General features: G+C 41.2%; 1 protein-coding gene, 1 long non-coding RNA gene and 1 pseudogene across 51 annotated transcripts in view; 1 reads left to right on the forward strand and 2 right to left on the reverse strand.

Moving 5' to 3' along the window:
- LOC118373737 (forkhead box protein J3-like) overlaps positions 1 to 11,140 on the reverse strand; it is a 167,863-nt gene extending 156,723 nt beyond the window's left edge. For all 49 annotated transcript variants that reach the window (XR_008144368.1, XR_008144375.1, XR_008144372.1 and 46 more), the window contains exon 1: positions 10,878 to 11,140. The gene's annotated coding sequence lies outside the window, so the exon portion shown is untranslated. The remainder of the gene's footprint in view (positions 1 to 10,877) is intronic.
- A 3,641-nt stretch (positions 11,141 to 14,781) lies between these two features.
- LOC118389627 (phosphopantothenate--cysteine ligase-like) lies at positions 14,782 to 17,257 on the forward strand (annotated as a pseudogene). Its single transcript, XR_004826774.2, has 3 exons — positions 14,782 to 15,093; positions 15,201 to 15,304; positions 15,388 to 17,257. The product of XR_004826774.2 is annotated as a phosphopantothenate--cysteine ligase-like (transcript).
- On the reverse strand, positions 15,684 to 18,876 carry LOC118388307 (uncharacterized). Its single transcript, XR_008144382.1, has 4 exons — positions 18,866 to 18,876; positions 18,149 to 18,274; positions 17,461 to 17,570; positions 15,684 to 17,367 (listed from the first exon to the last, which is right to left on the reverse strand). It is a non-coding gene; the product is annotated as an uncharacterized LOC118388307 (long non-coding RNA).
- Between the last annotated feature and the right edge of the window lie 8,173 nt (positions 18,877 to 27,049).

Raw genomic sequence — 27,049 nt, forward strand, 5'->3', positions numbered from 1 at the left:
AATCTGTTGATGTGCCCTTGAGCACGGCACTTTTCACCCCCTTCTACTATTAATTTAACTAGGCAAGTCAGTTAGAACTAATTCTCACTTACAATGGCAGCCAGGTAAAACCGTTAACCCTAATTGCTCCTGTGAATCTCCCTGGATAAGAGCGTCTGCTAAATGACTAATGTAAATGTAATCATCGTGCCCCTCGGAATTCAACAAGGACGCACGCCGTTACATCCCCCTGTGAAAAGGACCAAATCACATGACGGGTATTGGCAAATAAGAATTTAGATATCCGACAAAGCCATGTAAGTGAGAGGTGCTATGGAGCACAGCGATTGGCAGCTGGGAGATGCAAATTAACATTATTATATCCAGCCCAAGGAAGCAACGAGCATTCATTTTTTGTGGGCCTTACGGCCACACAAAGGAGCATGGCCGTCGATGCCGCTGGGAAATTTGAGGCCTGACACATGAAAAATATTTTTTTTTGCATCTGAACAAAATGTTTTGATTAGTCTGGGCAGGCAGATTAATTAAACCACACACACACACACACACACACACACACATACATTTATTTTACTGATCCATGTCTACAACAAAATTCTGCCCGAATTTTACACCATACGTTCAGTCGACATATAGCCTCTATTCAGCCTAGTTTATTGGGGAGAGGGAGCGACAGAGTTAGGCAGTGTATTGCCAGATTAATAAAACATTTAAATGTTGTGCTTCAGCAAACTCGCTCTCCATCCCGTGAGGGGGGTCTTTTGAAAACTCTGAACCAGTGCTGAATTCCCACATCCAGTGAGGGGCTCTTTAAAAATTCATTAATTTACAGCAAAAATAGATTAAAGCGCCCAGCTGAGCAAAACTCAAAATTTGGCTCTGGAATAACATTAATGATAAAACCTCTCCCACAAGCACTGGGGGTTTCGCCTGAGGAAAAAAGTGCTGGCTTTCTTTCACCTTACAGCACCTTGAGAATAATTTATTTTTAATCATTACTAAAATAATGCGTTTGTAAATTGTAATTTTTAATTATGACTTTCCTTAGATTCAAAAAACAGCTGAGTAAAAACTGCAAAAACGCATTAAAATCCATCCTAGAAACTGCCGTTTCCCATAATGCTCTGCCAATGTCAATCTATTCACCATTTGATATCAAGGCTTCAGAGCGTTCAAATGACAGCTGCTGAAGGCCCCCCAAAAACGCCTGGAACTGCAGTTACTGTAATTGCGCTGGCCAGCACTAAATGAGGTTCACTTAAGTGCAATTATCCCCCTCTGATCTTTCACATAAAGAGATGTCTTTAACATGGAGAAGTGGGCTCACACAATATGACTGCAAACAAGATTAAAATGTGAATCAGAGAGGCATTTCCATTACATGAATGGCTTCATAGCTAACCTGCATTCAAGTGATGCACAGCAATGCTAATTAAGACTGGGCTCGTCCCATCTCACCAACATCAAAACCAGGAGCACAGACTTCATACTGGATTAGAGCAGAACATGGGAGAGATTTCAAACCGTTCAGTCAGCTAGGCCTGAGCTTGTTCAGAGAGCCTGCCTCCCTTCAACAATCACCATCATAGTAACAGAGGAGCATGGTTTGTGCCCACCCAATCCACAGGGGAGAAGAGTCTTGTAGTAGAGGAACAACTGCAAAGCATGAGAAACAAAATTAGCTATTTTCAGGCAAACATGACTCTGGGATCAAATAGAAGCATAGGCCATGTGTTATATAAATATATGTTTAATCAATAAGGACACTGCACCACCTTATTGCAAGTGGATTGAAGACCATCAACTGCCCTCTAAACTAGTAGTACTGCTGTCAGTCACCAAACACTAAAAGAAAGCCCAGCCTATGACATATAGGATTATGATGGCTTATATTTTGGTGTCTGACTGCTTGGTCTTGTCTGTGGATAGCCTACCTGTTGGGTTCAGTCTGTCCGATCCCAAGGCAGCATCAGACTGGTACGTTCAGCCTGCCTAGCCAGGGGCTTAACTACCACCAGCAGTCTGATATCTGCATCTCACGGACTTCCATTTGAATAATCACTTCCACAAGGGGAGAAATTAAAAAGCCTATCAGTGAGACGGGGCTAGGCACAGGGCCAAAGCTGAATTTCAAATGAGCTGCTGGTATGTGAAAGGAGAGAGACCAGCTCTTAGGTCAGCTTTGTCAATATGGAGACTACCCAACTCTCTTTTAAATGGTGTCATTATCTTAAAGACCACAATATTCAACAATGGAATATCACCATTTTATGAAATGTAAAACCTGTGAAATACAGTATTTACAGGTAGATAAGATGAATACCCTAAGCCACTGAACAAGCTCCACAAACGGCAGAAAAAGTTATTTTGTTTAATTCCAGAAAAATGTCAGAGCAGAGGTTTGTTGCAGCACTGTTAGGCACAGCTGGATAATGGCTTCGCTTCACAAATGTAGGCTGAAACCTCAATCAACGCTGCACAAAGAAAATCTCAAATTGAGGCGAAATGCAGGTCTTCCACACAGGGCTCTGAAAAGACAGAAGGCAGCCTCAAGCATGATCCTTGTGAGTGTACATCTGAAGCACTATCCTAAACCATCAGCACACTGCATAGATATTCCCATCCCTGATCACAACAAAACCTGCCAATCTAGTTTGTGAGGAATGGAATCTTTCATTCAACAACAGTAAAGTGCTAAGTGGATGGGCAAAATAACCCCTTTCAATGTTCTGGTATAATTTGTGGAATGCTTTTGCATTGTGGATTTAACAGCATGGTGCTTGCTTATGGTTTCCAGGCAAATTAAGTTGTGCCTCACCTCAAAATGCAGCACATCCTAATTTATAATAGTTTGTTTTTGTTCTACCTTGTTATTTTTATTACGACACTGATATTGATTACCGCGGTGTTGGGTTTAGAGCTTGCAAGAAAGGCATTTCACTGTACGTGCGCACGTGATGTTAAAACATCCTTGGATGGAAATGGTGACAGACCGCACAAGCAGCTGCTGTGTCTACTTCCTCAACTATCGTTATGTCAATTTATCGCTGCTTGATTTTTTAAAATATATACACTGTACAAAAAAATAAAGGGAACACTAAAATAATACATCCTAGATCTGAATGAATGAAATATTCTTAAATACTTTTTTCTTTACATAGTTTAATGTGCTGACAACAAAATCACAAAAATGATCAATGGAAATGGAATTTATCAACCCATGGAGGTCTGGATTTGGAGTCACACTCAAAATTAAAGTGGAAAACCACACTACAGGCTGATCCAACTTTGATGTAATGTCCTTAAAATAAGTCAAAATGAGGCCCAGTAGTGTGTGTGGCATCCACGTGCCTGTATGACCTCCCTACAACGCCTGGGCATGCTCCTGATGAGGTGGTGAATGGTCTCCTGAGGGATCTCCTCCCAGACCTGGACTAAAGCAGACTCCAGACTCTGTCACATGTGCTCAGTGTGAACCTGCTTTCATCTGTGAAGAGCACAGGGCGCCAGTGGCGAATTTGCCAATCTTGGTGTTCTCTGGCAAATGCCAAACGTCCTGCACGGTGTTGGGCTGTAAGCACCACTAGAGTGAAAGCACCGCCAGCATTCAAAAGTGACCAAAACAGCAGCCAGGAAGCATAGGAACTGAGAAGTGGTCACCACCTGCAGAACCACTCCTTTATTGGGGGTGTCTTGCTAAATGCCTATAATTTCCACCTGTTGTCTATTCCATTTGCACAACAGCATGTGAAATTTATTGTCAATCAGTGTTGCTTCCTAAGTGGACAGTTTGATTTCAAAGAAGTGTGATTGACTTGGAGTTACATTGTGTTGTTTAAGTGTTACCTTTATTTTTTTTGAATACTGTTCAAAATGTCTCAGCTCCATGATCCAGAAATTTGAATAGATAAGGGATATGAAAATCCTCAATAGCATAACTATTGAGGATAGCTAATTTCACAATGCTCAGAGAACAGTTCAGTGCTCACAATCGCAACAATACTGCTGCACTCCGTCTCCCTCTACTATCCAGTCATCCAGAAACAACTCAAAGCACATAAAGAAATTCACATTTAAAAATTCAATCTGCATGTTATGTGCACCTAAATGGTAAATTGTGGATGACACCATCTAATAAATATCCTAAAAACAGATTAAGCCACTTACCATCACTATGAAAACATATTACATAACATCCTAAAAGCAGACCCATTCCTGTACTCAAGACAAACTGTGGACAGCATGTAAGGATTATGGAAAGGATAGTACAATATTGTTCCGAAAGAGAAATTGGGACCAATAAAGAACATGTTTCTATAGTAGGGAGAAGATAGGCTCTCTGACAGCCACCATACAATTCCCGTGGGGGGGTGAATGAGCCCACTTCCCACAAAATAAAGGTGGAAATTGAGCTGCACTTTACCTCCTGCCAAAAGGTATGACCATATTAGAAACATATTTCCACCAAATCACATTACAAAACATATATACATTTATCACCGTTAGACAAAATACAGAAATGTGCAATGTGCAATCAAAGCAGCAAGATTTGTGATCAGTTACCAAGAAAACAGACCAACCAGTGGAGCAAACAAGACTGTCAATTAGGGCTGTCCTGACAAAACAAAACCTTGGTCGACCGAGAGTAATCTGTTCTTTCGACCAATCAATTGGTCAACATTTTTAAACTGATAATTTTCCATATATTGACACACCCAATGTTTGAATAAAATTAACATGTAGGCTACTGAGCTTGTCTGATGCTTTAAGCACTGATCTAAAATGAAGACATTTCTAAAAAGTGAGCCAGAGATCAATATAGCCTAACCAGAAGAAAAAGGGGAAAAAAATCCTGACTCCCCACTGCTGCTGGCCTTCGCAGATCCTGTGTTATGCTCCTGAAGTTGCCGGTAATAGGCTACAGCACCGGTCAGCAACCTTTTCCACTTGGAGTGCCAAGTTATCAGACCATTTCTACTGATCTGCATGCCAGTTATGATTTTCACATGCACATTTTTGTGGAACAGTTTAATTTAATTTATAGTAGTCTTCATATCTCTGAATCAGTGTCAGGTGGTTAATCAAAATTCTAAATGAAAACACAAATATAAAAACGTATTGCTATTGCAAAGGTTAAAGATAAAAAAGGTTAAATAAATAAAAAATTGCCAATATGAAAAAACTGCCTACGTAAAGCCAACAAATAAAAACATTGCCGCCTGCAGGTAGAAAATATCCTGGCTACACATGGCCTGTCTGCTGGGAACTTGAAACATTGTATCAACTATTGTATTAACTTGAAGCTTGTGCTAGCAAACTTGCTACATTGTATAAAATATTCTGAGTTTCCAGTGCCAATGAGCTCTGAACAGACAGGCTATTTTGCACAATGGCTAAGTAAATCAGGCAGGCCCACTAAGAAGTTTCCACTGGATCAGAGCTTTACTTTTTTCCCCTTTCATGCCGAGGTGTCATCAAAAAGAGAGAGCGGGAAAGATTTTTAAATTAAGCTACGTTGAGGAACTATTGACATTCTCCATGGATTTAAAAGACAAAGAAAATCATTACTTGAGAAGCTCCACAGTGATGTTGAGTTAGCATCAGATCCCCAAATGGGCACACTTACAGGCCTACACTTGCCCTACTTTTACATGCGTAGTCAGGTCCGTGTCCTTACTCAAAATTGATAGGGGCGCTCCAAACAAAAGACAATTAATTGACAACTGGTAAATGGAATAAAATATACCAAAACCAGCGTAGCCTAGGTTGTGCTCTCTGCAAACAATGTGTCCACTCCTACAACGGCATCAATTAGACTAATAATAATAAATTGAATGCATTAACAGAAATTACAGAAACTAAACCATCATTGCAGGTGAGAAATGGTAATTAACAGTAAATGTACTACTGGTGATACTAGTGTGCCACCCCCACGGTCTCCACAATGGATTAGTCCACTCAGACATGCATGAATCAGACATGTCTCGTGCGATATTTTTTGTTTGTTTTATCTATTTTAAACTGCACGAATAAAAATCTTGGTCGACCAACGGCCTATCGACCAAACAATCAACCAGTGGACTAAATGGGGTCAGCCCTATGCTAAATACAACCAATAGATCTGTTTCCTTATCTTCATACAATAACTATTTACACATTGTTACAAACACATAGCTGATAATATAACATTTGAAATATCTTTATCCTTTTGAAACAATGGGTGTTTCTCAAAAATGCTTACTACTGTGCTCCGAGCATGCAAATTGGATTACGATAGGGTCTGAGTATGAGTCCAAACCATAGTACGCGAAACAGAGCATGGAGGGCATTTCTCGAATGCGTACTCCGTTTGTACATATTTTGATTCATGCATTGATGCAAGCCTCAGTGGAAAGTATGTAAAGAAATGACGCACCCATGTAAGAAAAAAATTATGCAACATTTCTTGAAATAATGTCAGACATTTGAGCTGAAGCTAGAGAAAATTCACTGACTTTAGAATGAAATGTTGCCTATTCACATCTCATATGTTGTTACCCGACTACAATATTTTATCTTGATACATGAATAAATACATGTTGTGTTAATTTTGTCATGTTTACCTGCCTGCGTACTGTGGATAGCAAGCCCATAAGTATATAGGACTAACTGGATAGCTACTAGTACTGTTAGCCACAAAGAATTGTTAGTTAGCTATCCACATCTTGTTTTGTCTGTTGTTGCCATTGTCCTGGCTGGAAGAAGGGTCAGTAAATGGGGAGGTGAAGCGTGAGGTAACACAGTAGGGGGAGTATGAGTGCATCTCAAATGTATTGTTTTACGCGTTCTCCACACTCTCGTCCTCAAGAGAACGTGGTTGAAGAATGCACTCTGAGCATGAGTGTGTGGTGCACGGCAGTGTGCATATTGAGAAACACTCCTTTACGATTACAATGTTCACTGAACATTGTCATGTTTTTTGTTCCTCACTTTTGTTCATTTCACTTGTTTTGGCAATGTAAACATATGTTTCCCATACAAATAAAGCCCACATCAATTTAATTGAGAGAGCGCACAGACAGATTAATGGTAATGGTTAATGGTAATCCCATTTCCACTACTACTATTAATACCTTATTGCTGTTGGTCCCACCATTTTTTCAATGCAAGTAATTTAACTTGCCATGTCAATAATAAAGTCTACTGAATTGAGAGAGAACTAGAACACCTATGTCATAAGGTGAATGCACCAATTTGTAAGTCGCTCTGGATAAGAGCGTCTGCTAAATGACTTAAATGTAAAATGTAAATGTAACTTTGAGGTCACGTTGCATGATGGTCGTCTCATTATACACATTTGAAAAGCCCTCCCCATTACTGTTCAGCAAAACAACTGTACTTTGGGGAATTGGACACTGACTAAAATACCCATTTAAAAAAACTAAGTAATGGAATCAAAGGTTTACTCAATCCTGAAATGTACATCCCCAACTATAACATCTTCCGAAAAGAAACTGTCAAAAGGGGAAGAGTTGCAAGCTACTGCAGAGGTAGCCTTCAGAGTTGTCGTACTTTCCATGTCTGTGCCCAAACAATTCACGCTCAAGTCACGCTTCTACGTTTAAAAATTCACCTTTCATGAAAAAAAGTCTCATCTTTGCCACTTCTTATAGAGCCCCTTCAGCCCCCAGCTGTGCCCTGGACACCATATTTGAATTGATTGCCCCTCATCTATCTTCAGAGTTCGTACCGTTAGGTGACCTAAACTGGGATATGCTTAAAACCCCGGCCGTCCTACATTAAGCTAGATGCCCTCAATCTCACTCAAATTATTAAGGAACCTACCAGGTACAATCCGTAACCATGGGCACCCTCTTAGATATCATCCTGACCAAGTCGCCCTCTAAATACACCTCTGCCGTCTACAACCAGGATATCAGCAATCACTGCCTGCATCCGTAATGGGACTGCATTCAAACGACCACCGCTCATCACTGTCAAACACTCCCTAAAACATTTCAGCGATCATGCCTTTCTAGTCGACCTGGTCCGAGTATCCTGGAAGGATATTGACCTCATTCTGTCAGTAGAGGATGCCTGGTTGCTCTTTAAAAGTGCTTTCCTCGCCATCTTAAATAAGCATGCCCTATTCAAAAAAATGTAGAACTAAGAACAGACATAGCCCTTGGTTCACCCCAGGCTTGACTGCCCTTGAACAGCACAAAAACAGCCTATGGCGTTCCGCATTGGCATTGAATAGCCAGCGCTATGCAACTTATTAGGGAAGTCAAGAACCAATATACTCAGTCAGTTAGGAAAGCCAAGGCTAGCCTTTTCAAACAGAACTTTGCAAAAATGTTTTGGGACACTAAAGTCCATGGAGAATAAGTGCACCTCCTCCCAGCTGCCCACTGCACTGAGGCTAGGAAACACTGTCACCACCGATAAATCTACAACAATTTCAATAAGCATTTTCCACCTGGCTACTCCTACCAACAGTTCAGCACCTCCTGCAGCAACTTTCCCAAGCCCCACCTCCCCCTCCTCCACTATGCAATCTGGTTTCCGAGCTGGTCATGGGTGCACCTCAGCCATGCTCAAGGTCCTAAACGATATCATAACCGCCACCGATAAAAGACAGTACTGAACAGCCGTATTCATCGACCTGGCCAAGGCTTTCAACTCTGTCAATCACCATGTTCTTATCGGCAGACTCAACAGCCTTGGTTTCTCTAATGACTGCCTCGTCTGGTTCACCAACTACTTCTCAGATAGAGTTCAGTGTGTCAAATCGGAGTACCTGTGGTCCGGACCTCTGGCAGTCCCTATAGGGGTGCCACAGGGTTCAATTCTCGGGCCGACTTTTCTCTCTCTCTCAAACACACACACACACTGTCGTTGCTGCTGGTGATTCTCTGATCCACTCTACGCAGACGACACCATTCTGTATACATCTGGCCCATCTTTGTACACTTAACAAACCTCCAAACGAGCTTCAATTACATAGAACAATCCGTCCTTGGCCTCCAACTGCTTCAAAATGCATGCTCTTCAACAACCACAACCGCCCGCCCGACAAGCATCACTACTCTGGACGGTTCTGACTTAGAATAAGTGGACAACTACAAATACCTAGGTGTCTGGTTAGACTGTAAACTCTCCTTCCAGACTCACATTAAGCATCTCCAATCCAAATTTAAATCTAGAATTGGCTTCCCATTTCGCAACAAAGCCTCCTTCACTCATGCTGCCAAACATATCCTCGTAAAACTGACTATCCTACTGATCCTTGACTACCGCGATGTCATTTACAAAATAGCCTCCAACACTGTACTCAGCAAATTGGATGCAGTCTATCACAGTGCCATCTGTTTTGTCACCAAAGCCCCATATACTACCCACCACTGTGACCTGTATGCTCTTGTTGGCTGGCCCTCATTACATATTCATCACCAAACCCACTGGCTCCAGGTCATCTATAAGTCTTTGCTAGGTAAAGCCGTCTTATCTCAGCTCATTGGTCACCATAGCAACACCCACCTATAGCACATGCTCCAGCAGGCATATTTCACTGGTCATCCCCAAAGCCAACACCTCTCCTTCCAGTTCTCTGCTGCCAATGACTAGAACGAAGTGCAAAAAAAAAAAAAATAATAAATAATAATAATTTTTGCTGAAACCTTATATCTCCCTCACTAACTTTAAGCATCAGCTGTCAGAGCAGCTTACCGATCGATCACTGTACATGTACACAGCCAATCTGTAAATAGCACACGCAACTACCTCACCCCCATACTGTTATTTATCCTCTTGCACCCCTGTATATCTCCACATCTATCACTCCAGTGTTAATGCTACATATTTTATTATTTCATCACTATGGCCTATTTATTGCCTTACATTTACATATATCTTCTACATTTGCACACACTGTACATTCTCAACTGGCCTACCTGGTTATAAGGTGAAATACAATAAATTACTCAAGTCATTATTGAAAACAGAAAAACTTGAACAGCAGTTTCAGGGCTGCATGTGCATGAAGACAGCACTGTAGCTGCTATTTAAAGAACGGGTGATTAAGACAAGCCAGACCTGATCTCTTTTTGTGGGATTAAGTTTCCAAAATTGTGCAAATAAAATACTAGAACCTGAATCAACACAGCCTTGCCCTCAAGTGCTTTCGTGGTTCTTAGTAGCCAAACTTGCCAGTCACATTTCGCCAATGCATTCGTTTTTTTATTAGTCATCAAATTGGATGGTTTTAGACTAGCTTCCATCGTTATATGGGGGAATCCCACAATCAGACTACGAACCGCATTCTTACAGCTAATGAGGTGTGAGGGACCAAGTTGACCAACCAGTCAAGCTAACGACAGAGCGTGTGACAGTTTGGACTAACCTGATAATTCCCAAATTAGCTAACGTTTGCCACTTAACGTTACGGTAGCAGGGCTAAACAGCTGCCTAACATTATAGCTAGCAACACACCATGTAAAAAGAGGTTCGGTTCTCCTTACAACATGGCTTGGTAGCTAGCTAACTGGCTAATTAACGATATGGAAGACGAATGCTAGCTGTCAAAGTTGCTCAGTTATCAATGGTGCTAGTAAGCTAACGTTAGCTGGATAGCTAGCTGTCAAGTTCGAGAGTTATAGCTAGCTAACGTAGCTAAAATGATGAACCATGCTATCATGTTAGTTAATTGGCAACGAGCTACCTTGGTCGTTACTAATGATGCCCCCATAGGCTCCGTCCCAGCAAAAAGATAACTGACAAGAGGCCCTGATTTCTGAACTCAATCCCAGAACTTCAGTGCAGCTCACTTCCCCATGAAAGTCGTCCATTTCACGGGCCTCAGTTCAACTTCCATTCCCATGTTCTTACAGCTCACTTACCCTGGGTATATATGGTCGTTGCCTTTGTCCAGGGAAGTGTTGAAGTAACTGCCCACTCCTCTTCCACCTGATCTTCAACAAGAAAGTCCCGCAGGTGCCTATTCTCTTGGCGTTTGTCCTAGATTAGACCCGTTGTGCCTTCACTGATGTGCCCGTGGCTTCCCTCTTCGGCTTCTCCGCCTTTTCCCTTTCTCTCTTACAACCAGCATCCGGGACTCTGTCGTTTGCAACACAAAAAATATCCGGAACTACTTCCAACACAATTCAAGAACGATGCAGATTGCAAACTGCACTGGCTGTATTACTGCACGATGTACACACCCACTCTACGATGTACACACCCACAAAAACTAGTCCCCTCCCTGCCGTCTCTCTCCCTCTGCCTCTGCTACAACTACATAATAAAACGACAACAATAATAGTAATAAAACAACACATATTTATTCAGAATCATTATAAAAAATTTAAAAAATACAATGAATGTGTTTTTAGCTATTAATAATCTTACTACAGGAGTTATGACAGTACTACTAAAGGTAATATTTAATTGCAAGAATTGATTAATTTGACTACTATCCTTGACTTCAGATTATACTGTTGTTAGCATCATCTAGTCTTCTACATGGAGCACTATCTTAGTAATGTTCATGTTATGAGACGTATTGACATTTTTGGTTAATTCATACTTTGCTGGAATCAAAAATGTCTGATCACTATTAGTACAGTATATACAGTGTTTCAGCTTCCTCATACAGTTTTCAGTTGGAAAACAGAGCCTCCAGTGGGTACTCATTGAAAATGCTTCACTTGAGCTGCAAACATGTTGCCAATCATATTTCCCATCACAAATATGTGATGGGAATAAGCAAATGATCTACAATTACATTGTGTGTTGAATGTAGCCATAGCCAAATACAGAGACATAGATACCACGCTGTCAATACAGTAGCTGGTCACTGTGTTATTGTGCAGTTGCCATTTGTATCACTTCAGGTTAATGTGTAGACTCTTTGTATGTAATCAGACTAAATCAAATAATATTTATTTGTCACATGCGCAGAATACAACAGGTGGAGACTTTACGATGCTTACTAACGAGCCCTTTCCCAACAATGTAGTGTTAAGTAAGAAAAATTTGCAAAAAAAATGAAAAGGGAATAGTAACACAAAATAACAATAATGAGACTATACACACAAGGAGTACCGGTACCCTGTCAATGCGCAGTGGTAGGAGGTATTTGAGGTAATTTAGGTATTATGTACACTATCATTCAAAAGTTTGGCTTGGGGGTAGCTGTTTTGAAGCCTCTTGGACCTACACTACCGTTCAAAAGTTTAGGGTCACTTAGAAATGTCCTTGTTTATTAAAGAAAAACACATCTTTTGTTCTTTAAAATAACATCAAATTGATCAGAAATACAGTGTAGACATTGTTAATGTCGTAAATGACTATTGTAGCTGGAAACGGCAGATTTTTTATGGAATATCTACATAGGCGTACAGAGGCCCATTATCAGCAACCATCACTCCTGTCTTCCAATGGCATGTTGTGTTAGCTAATCGAAGTTGATCAAGGCTAATTGATCATTAGAAAACCATTTTGCAATTATGTTAGCACAGCTGAAACCTGTTGTTCTGATTAAAGAAGCAATAAAACGGTCCTTCTTTAGACTAGTTGAGTATCTGGAGCATCAGCATTTGTGGATTTGAGTACATGCTCAAAATGGCCAGAAACAAATAACTATCTTCTGAAACTCATTAGTCTATTCTTGTTCTGAGAAATGAAGGCTATTCCATGAGAGACATTGCCACGAAACTGAATATCTTGTAAAAAGCTGTGTACTACTCCCTTCACAGAACAGTGCAAACTGGCTCTAACAAGAATAGAAAGAGGAGTGGGAGGCCCCGGTGCACAACTGAGCAAGAGGACAAGTACATTCGAGTGTCTAGTTTGAGAAACAGACACCTCACAAGTCCTTAACTGTCAATGTCAACAGTGAAGAGGTGACTCCGGGATGCTGGCCTTCTAAGGCAGAGTTCCTCTGTCCAGTGTCTGTGTTCTTTCGCCCATCTTAATATTTTATTTTTATTGGCCAGTCTGAGATATGGATTTGTCTTTGCAACTCTGCCTAGAAGGCCAGCATTCCAGAGTCGCCTCTTCACTGTAGTGCAAGAGGGTCAGTCCAAATAAAAAGGGGTCAATGCAAATAGTCTGGGTAGCCATTTGCTTAACTGTTCAGCAGGCTTATGGCTTGGTAGTAAAAGCTGTTCAAGTGCCTTTTGGTCCAAGACATGGCGCTCCGGTACCGCTCGCTGTGCGGTAGCAGAGACAAAGTTCTAGGACTTGTGTGGTTGGAGTCTTTGACCATTTTTATGGCCTTCCTCTGACACGGCCTGGTATAGAGGTCTGGGATGGCAGGGAGCTCGGCCCCAGTGATGTACTGGGCTGTACGCACTACCCTCTGAATCGCCTTACGATGCCAAGAACTTGCCATACCAAACAGTGATGTAGCCCGTCAAGAAGCTCTCAATGGTGCAGCTGTTGAACCTTTTGAGGGCCCATGCCAATCACTACATTCTCTCAGGCCTTTGATTGAACTGTGCCCCTGTTCTCACCTGGGTTTGTGTGTGCTATATGAAAGAGAAGTACAGTCTCTGCCAAGAGATGTGGACTTGTAGGAAGTGCACTTGTCCTGTCGCTGGTTGAAGCCTAGCTCCAGCTGTTCCCCCTCAATCACTTCATTGCTGGCAGTGGTGGGGTGATTCTGCAGTCTCTCAGGCTTTTGTCTGATGTTTGCCTTACTGGTGTTGTCTTCTACTGAGGCTGACTATGGCCTGTGCCAAAAGGTCTGGACGTTAATGGCACAGGGGGACGTTTGCTTGCCCTGTAGGTACAGTATCTAGACAAAGATAGCTCAATCACTGCATAGGTTATTATTATATCTGCCAAAATTGTTTAAGTGTGATAACTGACACACAATGTATAGGCTAGCAACAACATTTATTTATAAGGAAAAGTCTTCTGACAATTCAACTTCCACGACGATAGGTGGCGACATAGTTCTGAGTTGTTTAAATTGCAATGGAATAGATAATAGAAAACGTCACGCCAGACAACATCAGGAAGTCGACCACGACTTCTCAATCATCAGTGACTTTCTCTCAGTGTCTTTAAAAGTAAGTAATATTTCTATTAAGATTCATTGAAATATTAGGCTAATTCACTGACAACTGCAACATGAGCCGAATGATCTTAAGTGCGTTCCCCATGCCAATGAACATCCTAGTAACAACGAATGTGAACCGCATTCCAGTGCACAATTTGCATGGCTAACGTTAGCAGCTGTAAAGTGTAGTTTGAAGTTGTAGCTAGTAGACAAAAGTGAGGCAAAAGTTTAAGGGTCACAATTATCCTATTCCTACCAGAACGTTTAAAAGTAACTCTGAAAACAATGTCTCCGCTCCTCCCACACCTTACTCCGACATTTGTCCCACAAATTACACACTATGCGTAAGTTTTACATACTTTTTCAATGTCATTTTTGTTTTGTAGATATGTCTCCCTGACCAGGCATTGCAGAACCCTGGACCCTCACTGTAGATGGGAAGCTGTCTGACGAGTTCCCTTCCATGTAGAGGAAGTCAAAAGGTAGATGGCAGCTTTTGCTGAGCAGCACCGGGCTGCAGGATGGTGCTGATCACCTCAGGTTCCCCTGGAGTCTTGCACCATTCACTTCCTGGATAGGGTAACCTAGTGGTTAGAGCGTTGGACTGGTAACCGCAAGGTTGCAAGTTCAAACCCCCGAGCTGACAAGGTACAAATCTGTCGTTCTGCCCCTAGGCCGTCATTGAAAATAAGAATTTGTTCTTAACTGACTTGCCTAGTTTAAATAAAGGTAAATAAAAAAACTTCAGCCATGGCCAGCACGGAGCCTCTTCGGCAGAGTACTTACTAGAGTCCGGCTACGCTGTGATCTTCCTGCACAGACACCGCTCCTTATATCCCTTCACTCTGGGATTAATCTGCCGGACAGCCTGCTGCTGGACAATAGAGAGGAGGGTTCTGGCTGTGGCCAAGTCATGGTCAACCAGCAGGCACTTCCCAACATTGGCAAAGTCCTGATGCGTTACCAGGAGGTAAAAGAGGCACGGCTTCTTCTGCCTGTGGAGTTCCTGCACCACCTCAAAGCTGCAGCACAGGCACTCAGACCCATAGGTAGGTACTGACACTCAACTAGAAGTAGTAGCAGGGCTTATCGGGGTGTACAGTACATGCATGTGCTGGTATATTAAACATGCACTCAATGTTCACTCCCCTCTCAGGGTCCAGGGCCATGTTATATTTGGCTGCAGCAGTGTCAGATTTTTACATTCCAGCATCAGAAATGCCAGAGCACAAAATCCAGTCCTCCAATTGACCACTTTAGGTGAGTAAAGAAAGCCATGAAATACAAAAGCACATGCTCATTATCATTGATCCACTGTAAGCCAAGCCTCTTCTGTCCTATAGATCAGTATGAAGATGGTCCCCAAGATGTTGTCGCCGCTGGTGGACTGGGCTCCACAGGCATTTGGGATTTCCTTCAAGCTGGAGATGGACCCGTCCATCCTGCTGGACAGAGCTCGGCGGGCACTGGACAACAGGCTGTGGTGGCCAGCGTACTGGACACCAGACGAGGTTATGTAGTGTACACTCAGGCCAAGCTAGTACTTACGGATGAGGAAGCAAGCAGAGATGTGGAGATCGAGGACAGTATTGTCAGTAACCTGACCAGAGCTCACGGCCAAATCATAACCCAACAAGACTGAGACCCCAGAGGTGTTTTCATTAGTTGCAATGAAAACTTCACTCCAAACAGAAAACGTTATGCAACAAAAACAAGTTACAACTGGACAAATTCATGGACGTCCCTCCCCGTTTAATATGTTTGCTTCCTAGAGTAAGATCGCTTCTCACAGAATCTGACTAATGAATACACTCCAGTAAACTGTGCTGCTTACTGGGAGGGCTGGCTTTGGTGGTCCGATGAAACACACTAACGTGACGTACAAGTCCCCGGGGCAGGGCACGAGCTCGACTTTCTTCTGAAATCTTAATTCATGCTTGTCTAGTTTGGATCTTTATTTTATCTTGCAGGGCTTTCACCGTCCTAGATCAGACATTCATGTGCATGCATATGTAGGTTTCAGTACACACTCTGCCTTTAAAATCAAATATTTACATAATCACAGAAAAACAATCCTTGATCACCTTAACTTTAAGTATCATACCATCTTATGTCACAAGGCAGATTACTTAACCTCATAGCAGTTTGTCAGAGTAATATCACAGACAGTACATCAGTAAAGTAACAGACTCTGAACATTAAACCTGAACTGTATGTTGGTATTTTATGTACTGGACAAATCACAAATCTACTCCAGAGGAAACTGGCAACAGTCTTCCTTGAAGGCATGACACCCCATACAGCTAGCTATCAGTGATTGTGTAATTTACTTGCAAATGTGTGGAAACGGTTTGGTTGGTTATTTGAGTTTGACACTAAGTCCAGCACAGCTCTCCACTGTATCTTGTCTCCTCACAACAGACTTCACGAACCTGGAATACATTCAAGATTTTAATGTAGGTTTTTTTTCAAAAATATACTTGGAATTCAATTTTATCCATAATTGACACTAGTTAAATTATACAAGTTGTCAATTTTGCTATCAAATACTGTATATCATATCAGCATACACACTACAAAGCAGGATCAAGGAGTTAGCCAGATAACTTGCCTCAATATTCTGAACTAATAAATAACTAAGCTTGAAATGGGCTATGGTCTAATTAACTCAACCTAAGTTTATTTTTCTAAATTATTCAGAAAATCAACAGTTATTTCTGGTTTTTAATCAAAGTAAGCTGGCTAACTCATTGGTTCTGCTTTGTAGTATACCTCTCAGATGTTTCTGCAGGAGGTGTAAGTAATGCCTGCAAAACACTTCTCATACATTGGATTTGTATACATTTTATACACTGCAACTTCAAGTTTCAAATGTAGTCTACAAACTGGTCCCTTTATGCGGATCTTGGCTCGTCTGAAATTCTCTGACTGGGATTGCGGTCAGTCTTCTTTCTCTTCGGTGTAAACCCTTGGTTCTTGGCCATTAGCGGAAAGGGTCGAGCAGCATGTACAAATTAGACAAAAGGTTTAAACCGGGAAGGGAATACTCTAACATAAAGTACTAGAATAATCTGATGAAGGTCATGATTTGAAGTACTGGGTGAAAATGTTTTAATATTGTGCTTTGTACAATGATTATGGAAACAAGAGACATGGTAACAAGTAAATATTGTACATGAAGGCTAAGCTGTACAATAAATAATTACTGCTGTATACTTGTGTGTGTGACTAATTTCTAAACGTTTAAAGGACAATACTCAAGAGGGTGAGACACTGTACCTGGTGGGTAATGCATCTCTTAGTATCTGGATCCAACTCTTCATCTGCAACGAAGAAATAGACCTCCCATCAAGCCCTGCCCATCTCATTCCTACTCTGAACTTGAGTAAATGTACCTGGTAACACTCGCCCTTCACCTCAGCCTGTAGGTCCTATTCAGTTTCAGCCTCTCCATTCCTCTGTAGACGTGCAGGGCAGCCTCTTCATCCAAGTCATATGATGGTTCAGCCCCAGCCTCTTCAGACATCTGACAACATAGGTACCAATCCAGCTTAAATGTAGACTACGCAAACTTACATTGCCAAGAGCAGCACTTCAGATATTGCGATGAGTGTGATATCCCTCTCACAGTATCAGCGCATGGGTCTGCGTGGTAGCAATAGGACCAAAACAGCTGAGAAGTTTAGCTGCACGCTTCAATGCTTACTTTGTGCATCTTCATCATATTGCTGAGTATACCTTTAAAGGGATACTTTGGGATTTTGGCAATGAGACCATTTATCTACTTCCTCAGAGTCAAATTAAATCATTGAAATAGCATTTGTATGTCTCAGTGTACAGTATGAAGGAAGTTAGGTGGTTCCATGAGCCACTGCTAACAAGCATTAGCACAATGAAGTCCATGGGTATCTACTAGGACACTAACAGATACTCAGACTTCCAGTCATTGTGCTAACACTAGTTAGCAACTTCACTCAAACTGCACTCAGACACAAAAATGGTAAACATGAGTTCATCTGACTGAAGTAGATAAAGGGCCTCATTGCCAAAATCCTGAAGTATACCAACATCACCCAATGGATCAACATCATACTCATTTCTCACCTTGTGGTTGGTGATCTGCTTGCTAGTCCCTGGCTTCATAGCAGCCATCTCATTATGGCCTGCAGAGAGCAACTGGCGCAGCTGTGGGGCAAGCCAAGCATCTACCTCACCCATGTCATTTATCAGCTGCAGGGACAGTCAGAGGACCCAATTATTATAGGACACAATCTGACATACTAACTATATGACAAGCACTGTATATGTTGACTACATTCCATGTATATACACTCAACTGCCAGTTTATTAGGTACACCACCCTGTTCACAAAAATTGTGCAGCAAACACAAAAACATCCGGCCAGTGGCAGTCGTGTGTGCGAAAACAGCTCGCTGATGAGAGGTCGAAGGAGAATGGCAAGAATCGTACAGGCTGGTGGCGGTAGTGTGGGAAATATGTAGGTCCCTTGATACCAATTGAACATGTTTCCATGCCACTGAGAATTCAGGTTGTTCTGGAGGCACCGCTTGGTCCGACCCAGTACTCGATGGGTGTATCTAATAAACTGGCCACAGTATTTATATTTCAGTCTATGGCATTGCTTGTTCTGATATAATACGAATCTGGATTATGTGTATAGTTTTTTTTTATTGCTAGGTATTCCTGTACTATTGGAGCTAGAAACACTGCACCTGCAAATCTGTGTATGCGACCAAGAAACATTGATATAGGCCTTAACATTTTATCAATCATAAGCAAAATGACAATGCATCTACTCACATTCCTGTAAATAAGCATAATAAGCATAATAATAAGCATAATAAGTCTTTCAATCACTGGGTGGTTGTGTGCGGGAATATGCTTTGCTTTCAGGATGAGGTAGAAACTGATGTTTGTGCAGTAACTCAGGAGAGAAACAACAATAAGTGAGTCCATTCTCAATGGCATTGTTTATGCAATTTATGTTACAAATCAAATACATACTTAATTTAGATAAAGCTGCTGTTTGGTCTTGAGGTAGTTGGCACCATTTCCCGGTGGGATGCGTCCATCTTTGACCATTTCCAAAAGGGCCTGTAGCTCATCGTTCAGCTCTGCCAAGTGCACAAAACACCATCGGCAAACAGTATGACATTACCACTCAACACCATTAGTAACTGTAACACCAATATACTGTAAATCTTGTTACAGGTTCAACAACATTGTGGTTTACACTGTCCGTTTCTTTTTCTGCCGAACATACAGTAGTAGTGATGTTGTGTTTATCATACCTTGGACTTCAAGTCCTGAATGAGCTCCGATAGCTCTGGTGATTCCTTCCCCAGCAGCTAATTCTCTCCTTCTGGGACATCTGCTTCAGGTCCTTAACAATCCTCTCCCTCTCCACACCATTCTCTACAGCAAACTCTTAGACAGACAGAGATAGATAGAAAGACACGGAGGACAACAGTGAAATGCTGTTTCTTGCTTTGATAGAGCTAGAGGCTCAAGTATGTACAATTGAAGTCGGAGGTTTACATACACTTAGGTTGGAGTCATTAAACCTTGTTTTTCAACCACTCCACACATTTCTTGTTAACAAACTATAGATTAGGCAAGTCGGTTAGGACATCTACTTCATTCCTGCATGACCCAAGTAATTTTTCCAACAATTGTTTACAGACAGATTATTTCACTGTATCACAATTCCAGTGGGTCAGAAGTTTACATACACTAAGTTGACTGTACCTTTAAACAGCTTGGAAAATTCCAGAAAATGTCATGGCTTTACAAGCTTCTGATAAATGATGTCAATTAGCCAGAGTCAATTGGAGATATACCTGTGGATGTATTTCAAGGCCTACCTTCAACCTCAGTGCCTATTTGCTTGACATCATGGGAACATCAAAAGAAATCAGCCAAGACCTCAGAAAAATAAGTCTAGTTCATCCTTGGGAGCAACTTCCAAACACCTGAAGGTACCATGTTCATCTGTATCAACAATAGTACGCAAGTATAAACACGGGACCACGCATCCGTCATACCGCTCAGGAAGGAGACAAATTCTGTCTCCTTGAGATGAACATACCTTGGTGCGAAAAAAATCGAATCAATCCCAGAACAACGGCAAAGAACCCTGTGAAGATGCTGGAGGAAACAGGTACAAAAGTAGTTATATCCACAGTAAAATGAGTCCTGTATCGACATAACCTGAAAGGCTGCTCAGGAAGGAAGAAGACACTGCTTCAAAACCGCCATTTAAAAAAGCCAGACTACGGTTTGCAACTGCACATGGGGACAAAGATCGTACTTTTTGGAGAAACGTCCTCTGGTCTGATGAGACAAAAATACAACTGTTTTGCCTTAATGACCATCGTTATGTTTAGAGGAAAAAGGGGGAGGCTTGCAAGCCGAAGAACACCATCCCAACCTTGAGGCAAGGGGGTGGCAGCATCATGTTGTGTGGGTGCTTTGCTGCAAGAGGGAATGGTGCACTTCACAAAATAGATGGTATCATGATGAAGAACAATATATCCACATAATTTAAGCAACATCTCAAGACATCAGTTAAAGTTAAAGCTTGGTCGCAAATGGGTCTTCCAAATGAACAATGACCCCAAGCATACTTCCAAAGTTGTGGCAAAATGACTCAAGGACAACAAAGTCAAGGTAACTGGAGTGGCCATCACAAAGCCCTGACCTGACTCAGTTACACCAGTTCTGTCAGACGGAATGGGCCAAAATACACCCAAATTATGGGAAGCTTGTGGAAGGCAACCCGACATGTTTTACCCAAGTTAAACAATTTAAAGGCAATAACACCAAATACTAATTGAGTGTATGTAAACTTCTGACCCACTGGGAATGTGATGAAAGAAATAAAAGCTTAAATAAAATCACTCCACTATTATTCTGACATTTCACTTTCTTAAAATAAAGTGGTGATCTTAACTGACCTAAAACAGAGAATTTTTACTAGGATTAAATGTCAGGAATTGTGAAAAACTGAGTTTAAATGTATTGGTTAAGGTGTATGTAAACTTCAGACTTCAACTGTATACTTAATTGCTGATCATGTATACCTGAAGGTTTAGATCATACTCCTCCTAAGATAGACAGCCAATTGTCTCTGAATATTCTTAGCTTCTTCATCCTCTGCCTCCACTTCTTGCTGAGATTTTCCCTCTGCAACAACAAAGTAGTTTAGTGGTTTCAAGGAAACAGCCTTCATCTATGACCTCTATACCAGACTATGACCTCTATTCTCCAGACAGGTTCAAAATTCAACTCACTGGGAATCATAGTAGAATACAGGTAATGGTCTCAATAGTATGAATTGACTAAATGGAAAATACTCACTTCCCACATAATCAGAAAACATCTTCTGTTTCCCTATGCCATGTCATTGGAGAGAAGACACCACATTTAAGATGTCAAGCAATGGACATTAGACCGGTGGAAATCTGTCATTTGGTCTGATTTTTGGTTCCAACCGCTGTGTCTTTGTGAGACGCAGAGTAGGTGAATGGATGATTTGGTTCCCACCTTGAAGCATGGAGAGTTGTGATGGTGTGGGGCTGCTTAGCTGGTGACAATGTTTGTGGTTTATTTAGATTTGAAGGCACACTTAACCAGCATGGCTACCACTGCATTCTGCAGCAATACGCCATCCCATCTGGTTTGTGCTTAGTGGGACTATCATTTGATATTTCAACAGGACAATGACCCAACCAGGCTGTGTAAGAAGGAGAGTGATTGAGTGCTGCATCAGATGACATGGCCTCCACAATCACCCGACCTCAACCCAATTGAGATGGTTTGGGATGAGTTGGACCACAGAGTGAAGGAAAAGAAGCCAACAAGTTCTCAGCATATGTGGGAACTCCTTCAAGACGGTTGAAAAAGCATTCTTGGTGAAGCTGGTTGAGAGAATGACAAGTGTGCAAAGCTGTCATCAAGGCAAAGGGTGGCTACTTTAAATAATCTAAAATATATTTTGATTTGTTTAACATGCCTTGTGTTATTTCATAAATGTTGATGTCATCACTATATCAATTATGATTGATGGACCATGTCAAATTGGCTAGCTAGCTAATAACAGATCACATCAATGGCTAGTTAACAATCAATCTTTCAGGGGATGAACTAGATGGCTATGTATTTGATTTACTTGCCATCTAGTGGTGATGACAGTAGTCCAACTGACAACTTTACCATGACGAAGACTTGAGATTAAAGCTTAATCTCTGATGAAGCATGCTTAATTTAGTGACAGGTGACAAATATTTAGGCTACCCTCACGTACAGTGGGGCAAAAAAGTATTTAGTCAGCCACCCATTGTGCAAGATCTCCCACTTAAGATGAGGCCTGTAATTTTCATCATAGGTTCACTTCAACTATGACAGACATTAAGAGAAAAAAAATCCAGAAAATCACATTGTAGGATTTTTAATGAATTTATTTCCAAATTATGGTGGAAAATAAGTAATTGGTCACCTACAAACAAGCAAGATTTCTGGCTCTCACAGACCTGTAACTTCTTCTTTAAGAGGCTCCTCTGTCCTCCACTCGTTACCTGTATTAATGGTACCTGTTTGAACTTGTTATCAGTATAAAAGACACCTGTCCACAACCTCAAACAGTCACACTCCAAACTCCACTATGGCCAAGACCAAAGAGCTGTCAAAGGACCCCAGAAACAAAATTGTAGACCTGCACCAGGCTGGGAAGAAGAATCTGCAATAGGTAAGCAGCTTGGTTTGAAGAAATCAACTGTGGGAGCAATTATTAGGAAATGGAAGACATACAAGACCACTGATAATCTCCCTCGATCTGGGGCTCCACGCAAGATCTCACCCCGTGGGGTCAAAATGATCACAAGAACGGTGAGCAAAAATCCCAGAACCACACGGGGGGACCTAGTGAATGACCTTCAGAGAGCTGGGACCAAAGTAACAAAGCCTACCATCAGTAACACACTACGCCGCCAGGGACTCAAATCCTGCAGTGCCAGACGTGTCCCCCTGCTTAAGCCAGTACATGTCCAGGCCCGTCTGAAGTTTGCTAGAGAGCATTTGGATGATCCGGAAGAAGATTGGGAGAATGTCATATGGTCAGATGAAACCAAAATATAACTTTTTGGTAAAAACTCAACTCGTTGTGTTTGGAGGACAAAGAATGCTGAGTTGCATCCAAAGAACGCCATACCTACTGTGAAGCATGGGGGTGGAAACATCATGCTTTGGGGCTGTTTTTCTGCAAAGGGACCAGGACGACTGATCCGTGTAAAGGAAAGAATGAATGGGGCCATGTATCGTGAGATTTTGAGTGAAAACCTCCTTCCATCAGCAAGGGCATTGAAGATGAAACGTGGCTGGGTCTTTCAGCATGACAATGATCCCAAACACACCACCCGGGCAACGAAGGAGTGGCTTCGTAAGAAGCATTTCAAGGTCCTGGAGTGGCCTAGCCAGTCTCCAGATCTCAACCCCATAGAAAATCTTTGGAGGGAGTTGAAAGTCCGCGTTGCCCAGCAACAGCCCCAAAACATCACTGCTCTTGAGGAGATCTGCATGGAGGAATGGGCCAAAATACCAGCAACAGTGTGTGAAAACCTTGTGAAGACTTAAAGAAAATGTTTGACCTCTGTCATTGTCAACAAAGGGTATATAACAAAGTATTGAGATAAATAAGTATTTGGTCAACATCAAAAGTTTTCCACCATCATTTGCAAATAAATTCATTAAAAATCCTACAATGGAATTTTTTTTCTTTTTTTTTCTCAATTTGTCTGTCATAGTTGAAGTGAACCTATGATGAAAATTACAGGCCTGTCATCTTTTTAAGTGGGAGAATTTGCACAATTGGTGGCTGACTAAATACTTTTTTGCCCCACTGTATATGAAAATAAATGATCAATTGATGTTTACTGATCCTGAAAAGCATGCAATTACTTGTATAACTATGATGATAGCGCTAAATGGGCAATAATCAGAAATGTGTAGTTCTAACTATGCTCTTCAAGATGTGGTGATGTTAAATAAATGTAAACTATTTTGTTTTTATAATCCCTTGAAAACAGGACATAGTTCTCAATGGTTTTTAGCAGAGCTAGGGGACTCCTTGCCCCCTGGCAGCCAAATCGAACGCTCTGCACCGTATTGTGCCGTTTTGCTGCTAATGACTCATACTCTTTACTTGCAGTTGACTCACCTCTTCAACACCACCTTCCTGGTCACTGTCCATCTGAACACCACATGCCATGAGTTTCTATAGTGGCAAAGAGAAACAACAATAAGACTCACCGAGTAGGGCTCAAAGATTTCAGCAAAGAAGTTTAACTATGCAAATAGACTCACCGAGATTTTGGCATCATGGGACTCAAACTTGTCCTTCATATACTGTGAGGACCTCTTTTGAAAATATTGTACATTTAAAGGAGATTGAATGGAAACTAGAAATTGGTCTAAAGCAGTGGTCACCAACCTTTTTTGAGTCAAGATCCCTTTCGCAATCAAAAAGCAAGCTGAGATCTGCTGTTCATTTTTTTTATAAATAGATTAAATGAATAAAACAGTTGTAGAAATAAAGTTTGTGCAGTAGGCCTAATAGCCGACATTTCCACAGCATATTGGCTATATGCCTATAACGCCAATATTGTTCTCAGACCATATTAGATTTCAAAACTCGAGCTTTGACTCCAGCAAAATAGATCAGTTGGTGGAGCGATTGCAAGGCACAGCTGAGCAGAAATTGAAATAAGTTGCTTTTTTCTTTTACTGGACTGATGCATCTGATGGTCATGGTGTTTTCAAGACAACTGGGAATCCCAGTTAAATAAATGCTGCCAAATCATGATGTCAGTCCTTTTTTAAGTATGAAAGTCTGAGCTCTAGAAAGAGGCCAGAGTTTCCACCTTCGAATTCCGTGTTGGATAACCATTTAAAACAATTTCTCAGTTGGATCTGGTTCTTCCCCAGAGTTCCCAGTTGTCTTGAACGCACTGAAGTCAAAAGTCTGAACGGAGAGAGCAGTAGAGGGTCCATCTCTCACTGTCCCTGCTCTATTCATTCCTTTCATCCAGTGACACTGATGCCAAAACTTGAGTTGCACTGCACAAATTCATGTTGTTCTTATGACCTAAGATAAGATAGTGAAATATTCCTCAATATTACATTTAGACATTCATTTAATTCATTTAGCAGACACTTGTATATTAATCGACTTACAGTAAGTAGTGAGTTCATACAGTTTCTCATATTGGTCCCCTGTGGAAATCGAACCCTGGCGTTGCAAGCGCCATACTCTACCAACTGAGCCACACAGGATGAGATTCTAATTATAATAAAAACGTTCAATAAAAACAGTTAACAGTGTAGAATAAAAACTTAAGAAATGAACTCACTCGTAAAAACAGCAGCTCTTGGCTGTATTCTTTGACAGTCTCTCTGGTCATGGTTTTAAAAGTTGTGAAATCTCACCTGGTCTAGTATCAAACTTTTCTGTGGCGGAGGTATTGGAAACTGTAGGAACGGTGACTTGAGCTATCCGATTGGCTAGCACAGTAGGCGAACTCGATTTCGCCACAGATCTCTCCGCCGCCTGCAGGCAGAATTAGTCTTCTCAGACAAATTAAATGGTTTAAAATGGGAACACTTTGCCATACCCGGTGTGCAGGGCTTCTGTATCAAGTGCAGAATCCAACAGCGCAACACGAATAGCATACAAATACGAGCGCAAAAGCCTTTGGCTTTTCTACAGAAATGTTTGGTGATCGACTCGGAAAGCCTTGAAGATCGACCAGTTGATTGCGACGGACCGGTTGGTGACCACTGGTCTAAAGCAACAATGACACCTATCGGTCAAGTAAAGGACACACTCCACTCCATATAATCATTGTTGACAATCAACTTTGTGCAGATGTTGATGGCTATGATATGAAAGTAATCATAATTATGTTCACACAGGCATCTCCATTACATCTACAGATAACATATTGTATCTTATCTAGGACAGACATGTCGTCGTACGCTTCAGGGTCATCTTTGTCATACTGTTCTGAGCGGAGCAAGAGCAAAAATCGTCACATTTCAGCCAGGTCAAACAATGCAATCCTTCCATCCGAGTTTAATCCACTCCGAATCAAATCACATTTTATTCTAATCAAATTGTATTGGTCGCACACACATAGAGCAGACGTTATTACGGGTGTAGCGAAATGCTTATATCCACATTAATACAAATAAAATTGTATTGGTCACATACACATGATTAGCAGATGTTATAATGCGAGTGTAGCGAACAAAATAGATCAGTTGGCGAAGCACTTGCAAGGCACAACTGAGAATAAATGGATCTAAACTAGAGCTACAATCCTGCCATTTCCTGTGGCAATCCAAAGGTAAAACGTTTAGCTACGATATCGACCTTGAACTAAAGTTAACTGTTCATACAATTAAATCTAACTAACGTACCTTAGTGCTCGAACCATGTTAAGTATAACATTTTAAATTGGTTTGAAATGTGCCGTTCCAAACGTGAATACACGCATAATATATCAATACACCTGGACCGGAAGTAAGGACCTGAAGTAAGGACAGGCATGTTCTCGATACCATTTGATAGGAAACACTTTGAAGTTTGTGGAAATGTGAAATTAATGTAGGAGAATATAACACATTAGATCAGTTAAAATATAATACAAACCAAAAAAAAAATGTTTTCCATTTAATGTTTTTGTTCCAACATCTTTGAAATGCAAAAAAAAAGAGAAAGGCCATATATTGAGTTAGATTTTGTCCACAAGATGGGAGCAATGTGTCTGCACAGTTTCAGACTGACACGGGGAATAATTACATCGCAATATTTTGTAACAAGTTTTTTTATTGATTTTTTGATTTAACCTTTATTTAGCTAGGCAAATCAGATAAGAACAAATTGTTATTTACAATGATGGCTACCCCGGCCAAACCCAGAGGACGCTG

Source organism: Oncorhynchus keta, chromosome 10 (genome assembly GCF_023373465.1).
Source record: "Oncorhynchus keta strain PuntledgeMale-10-30-2019 chromosome 10, Oket_V2, whole genome shotgun sequence".
NCBI lineage: Eukaryota > Metazoa > Chordata > Actinopteri > Salmoniformes > Salmonidae > Oncorhynchus > Oncorhynchus keta.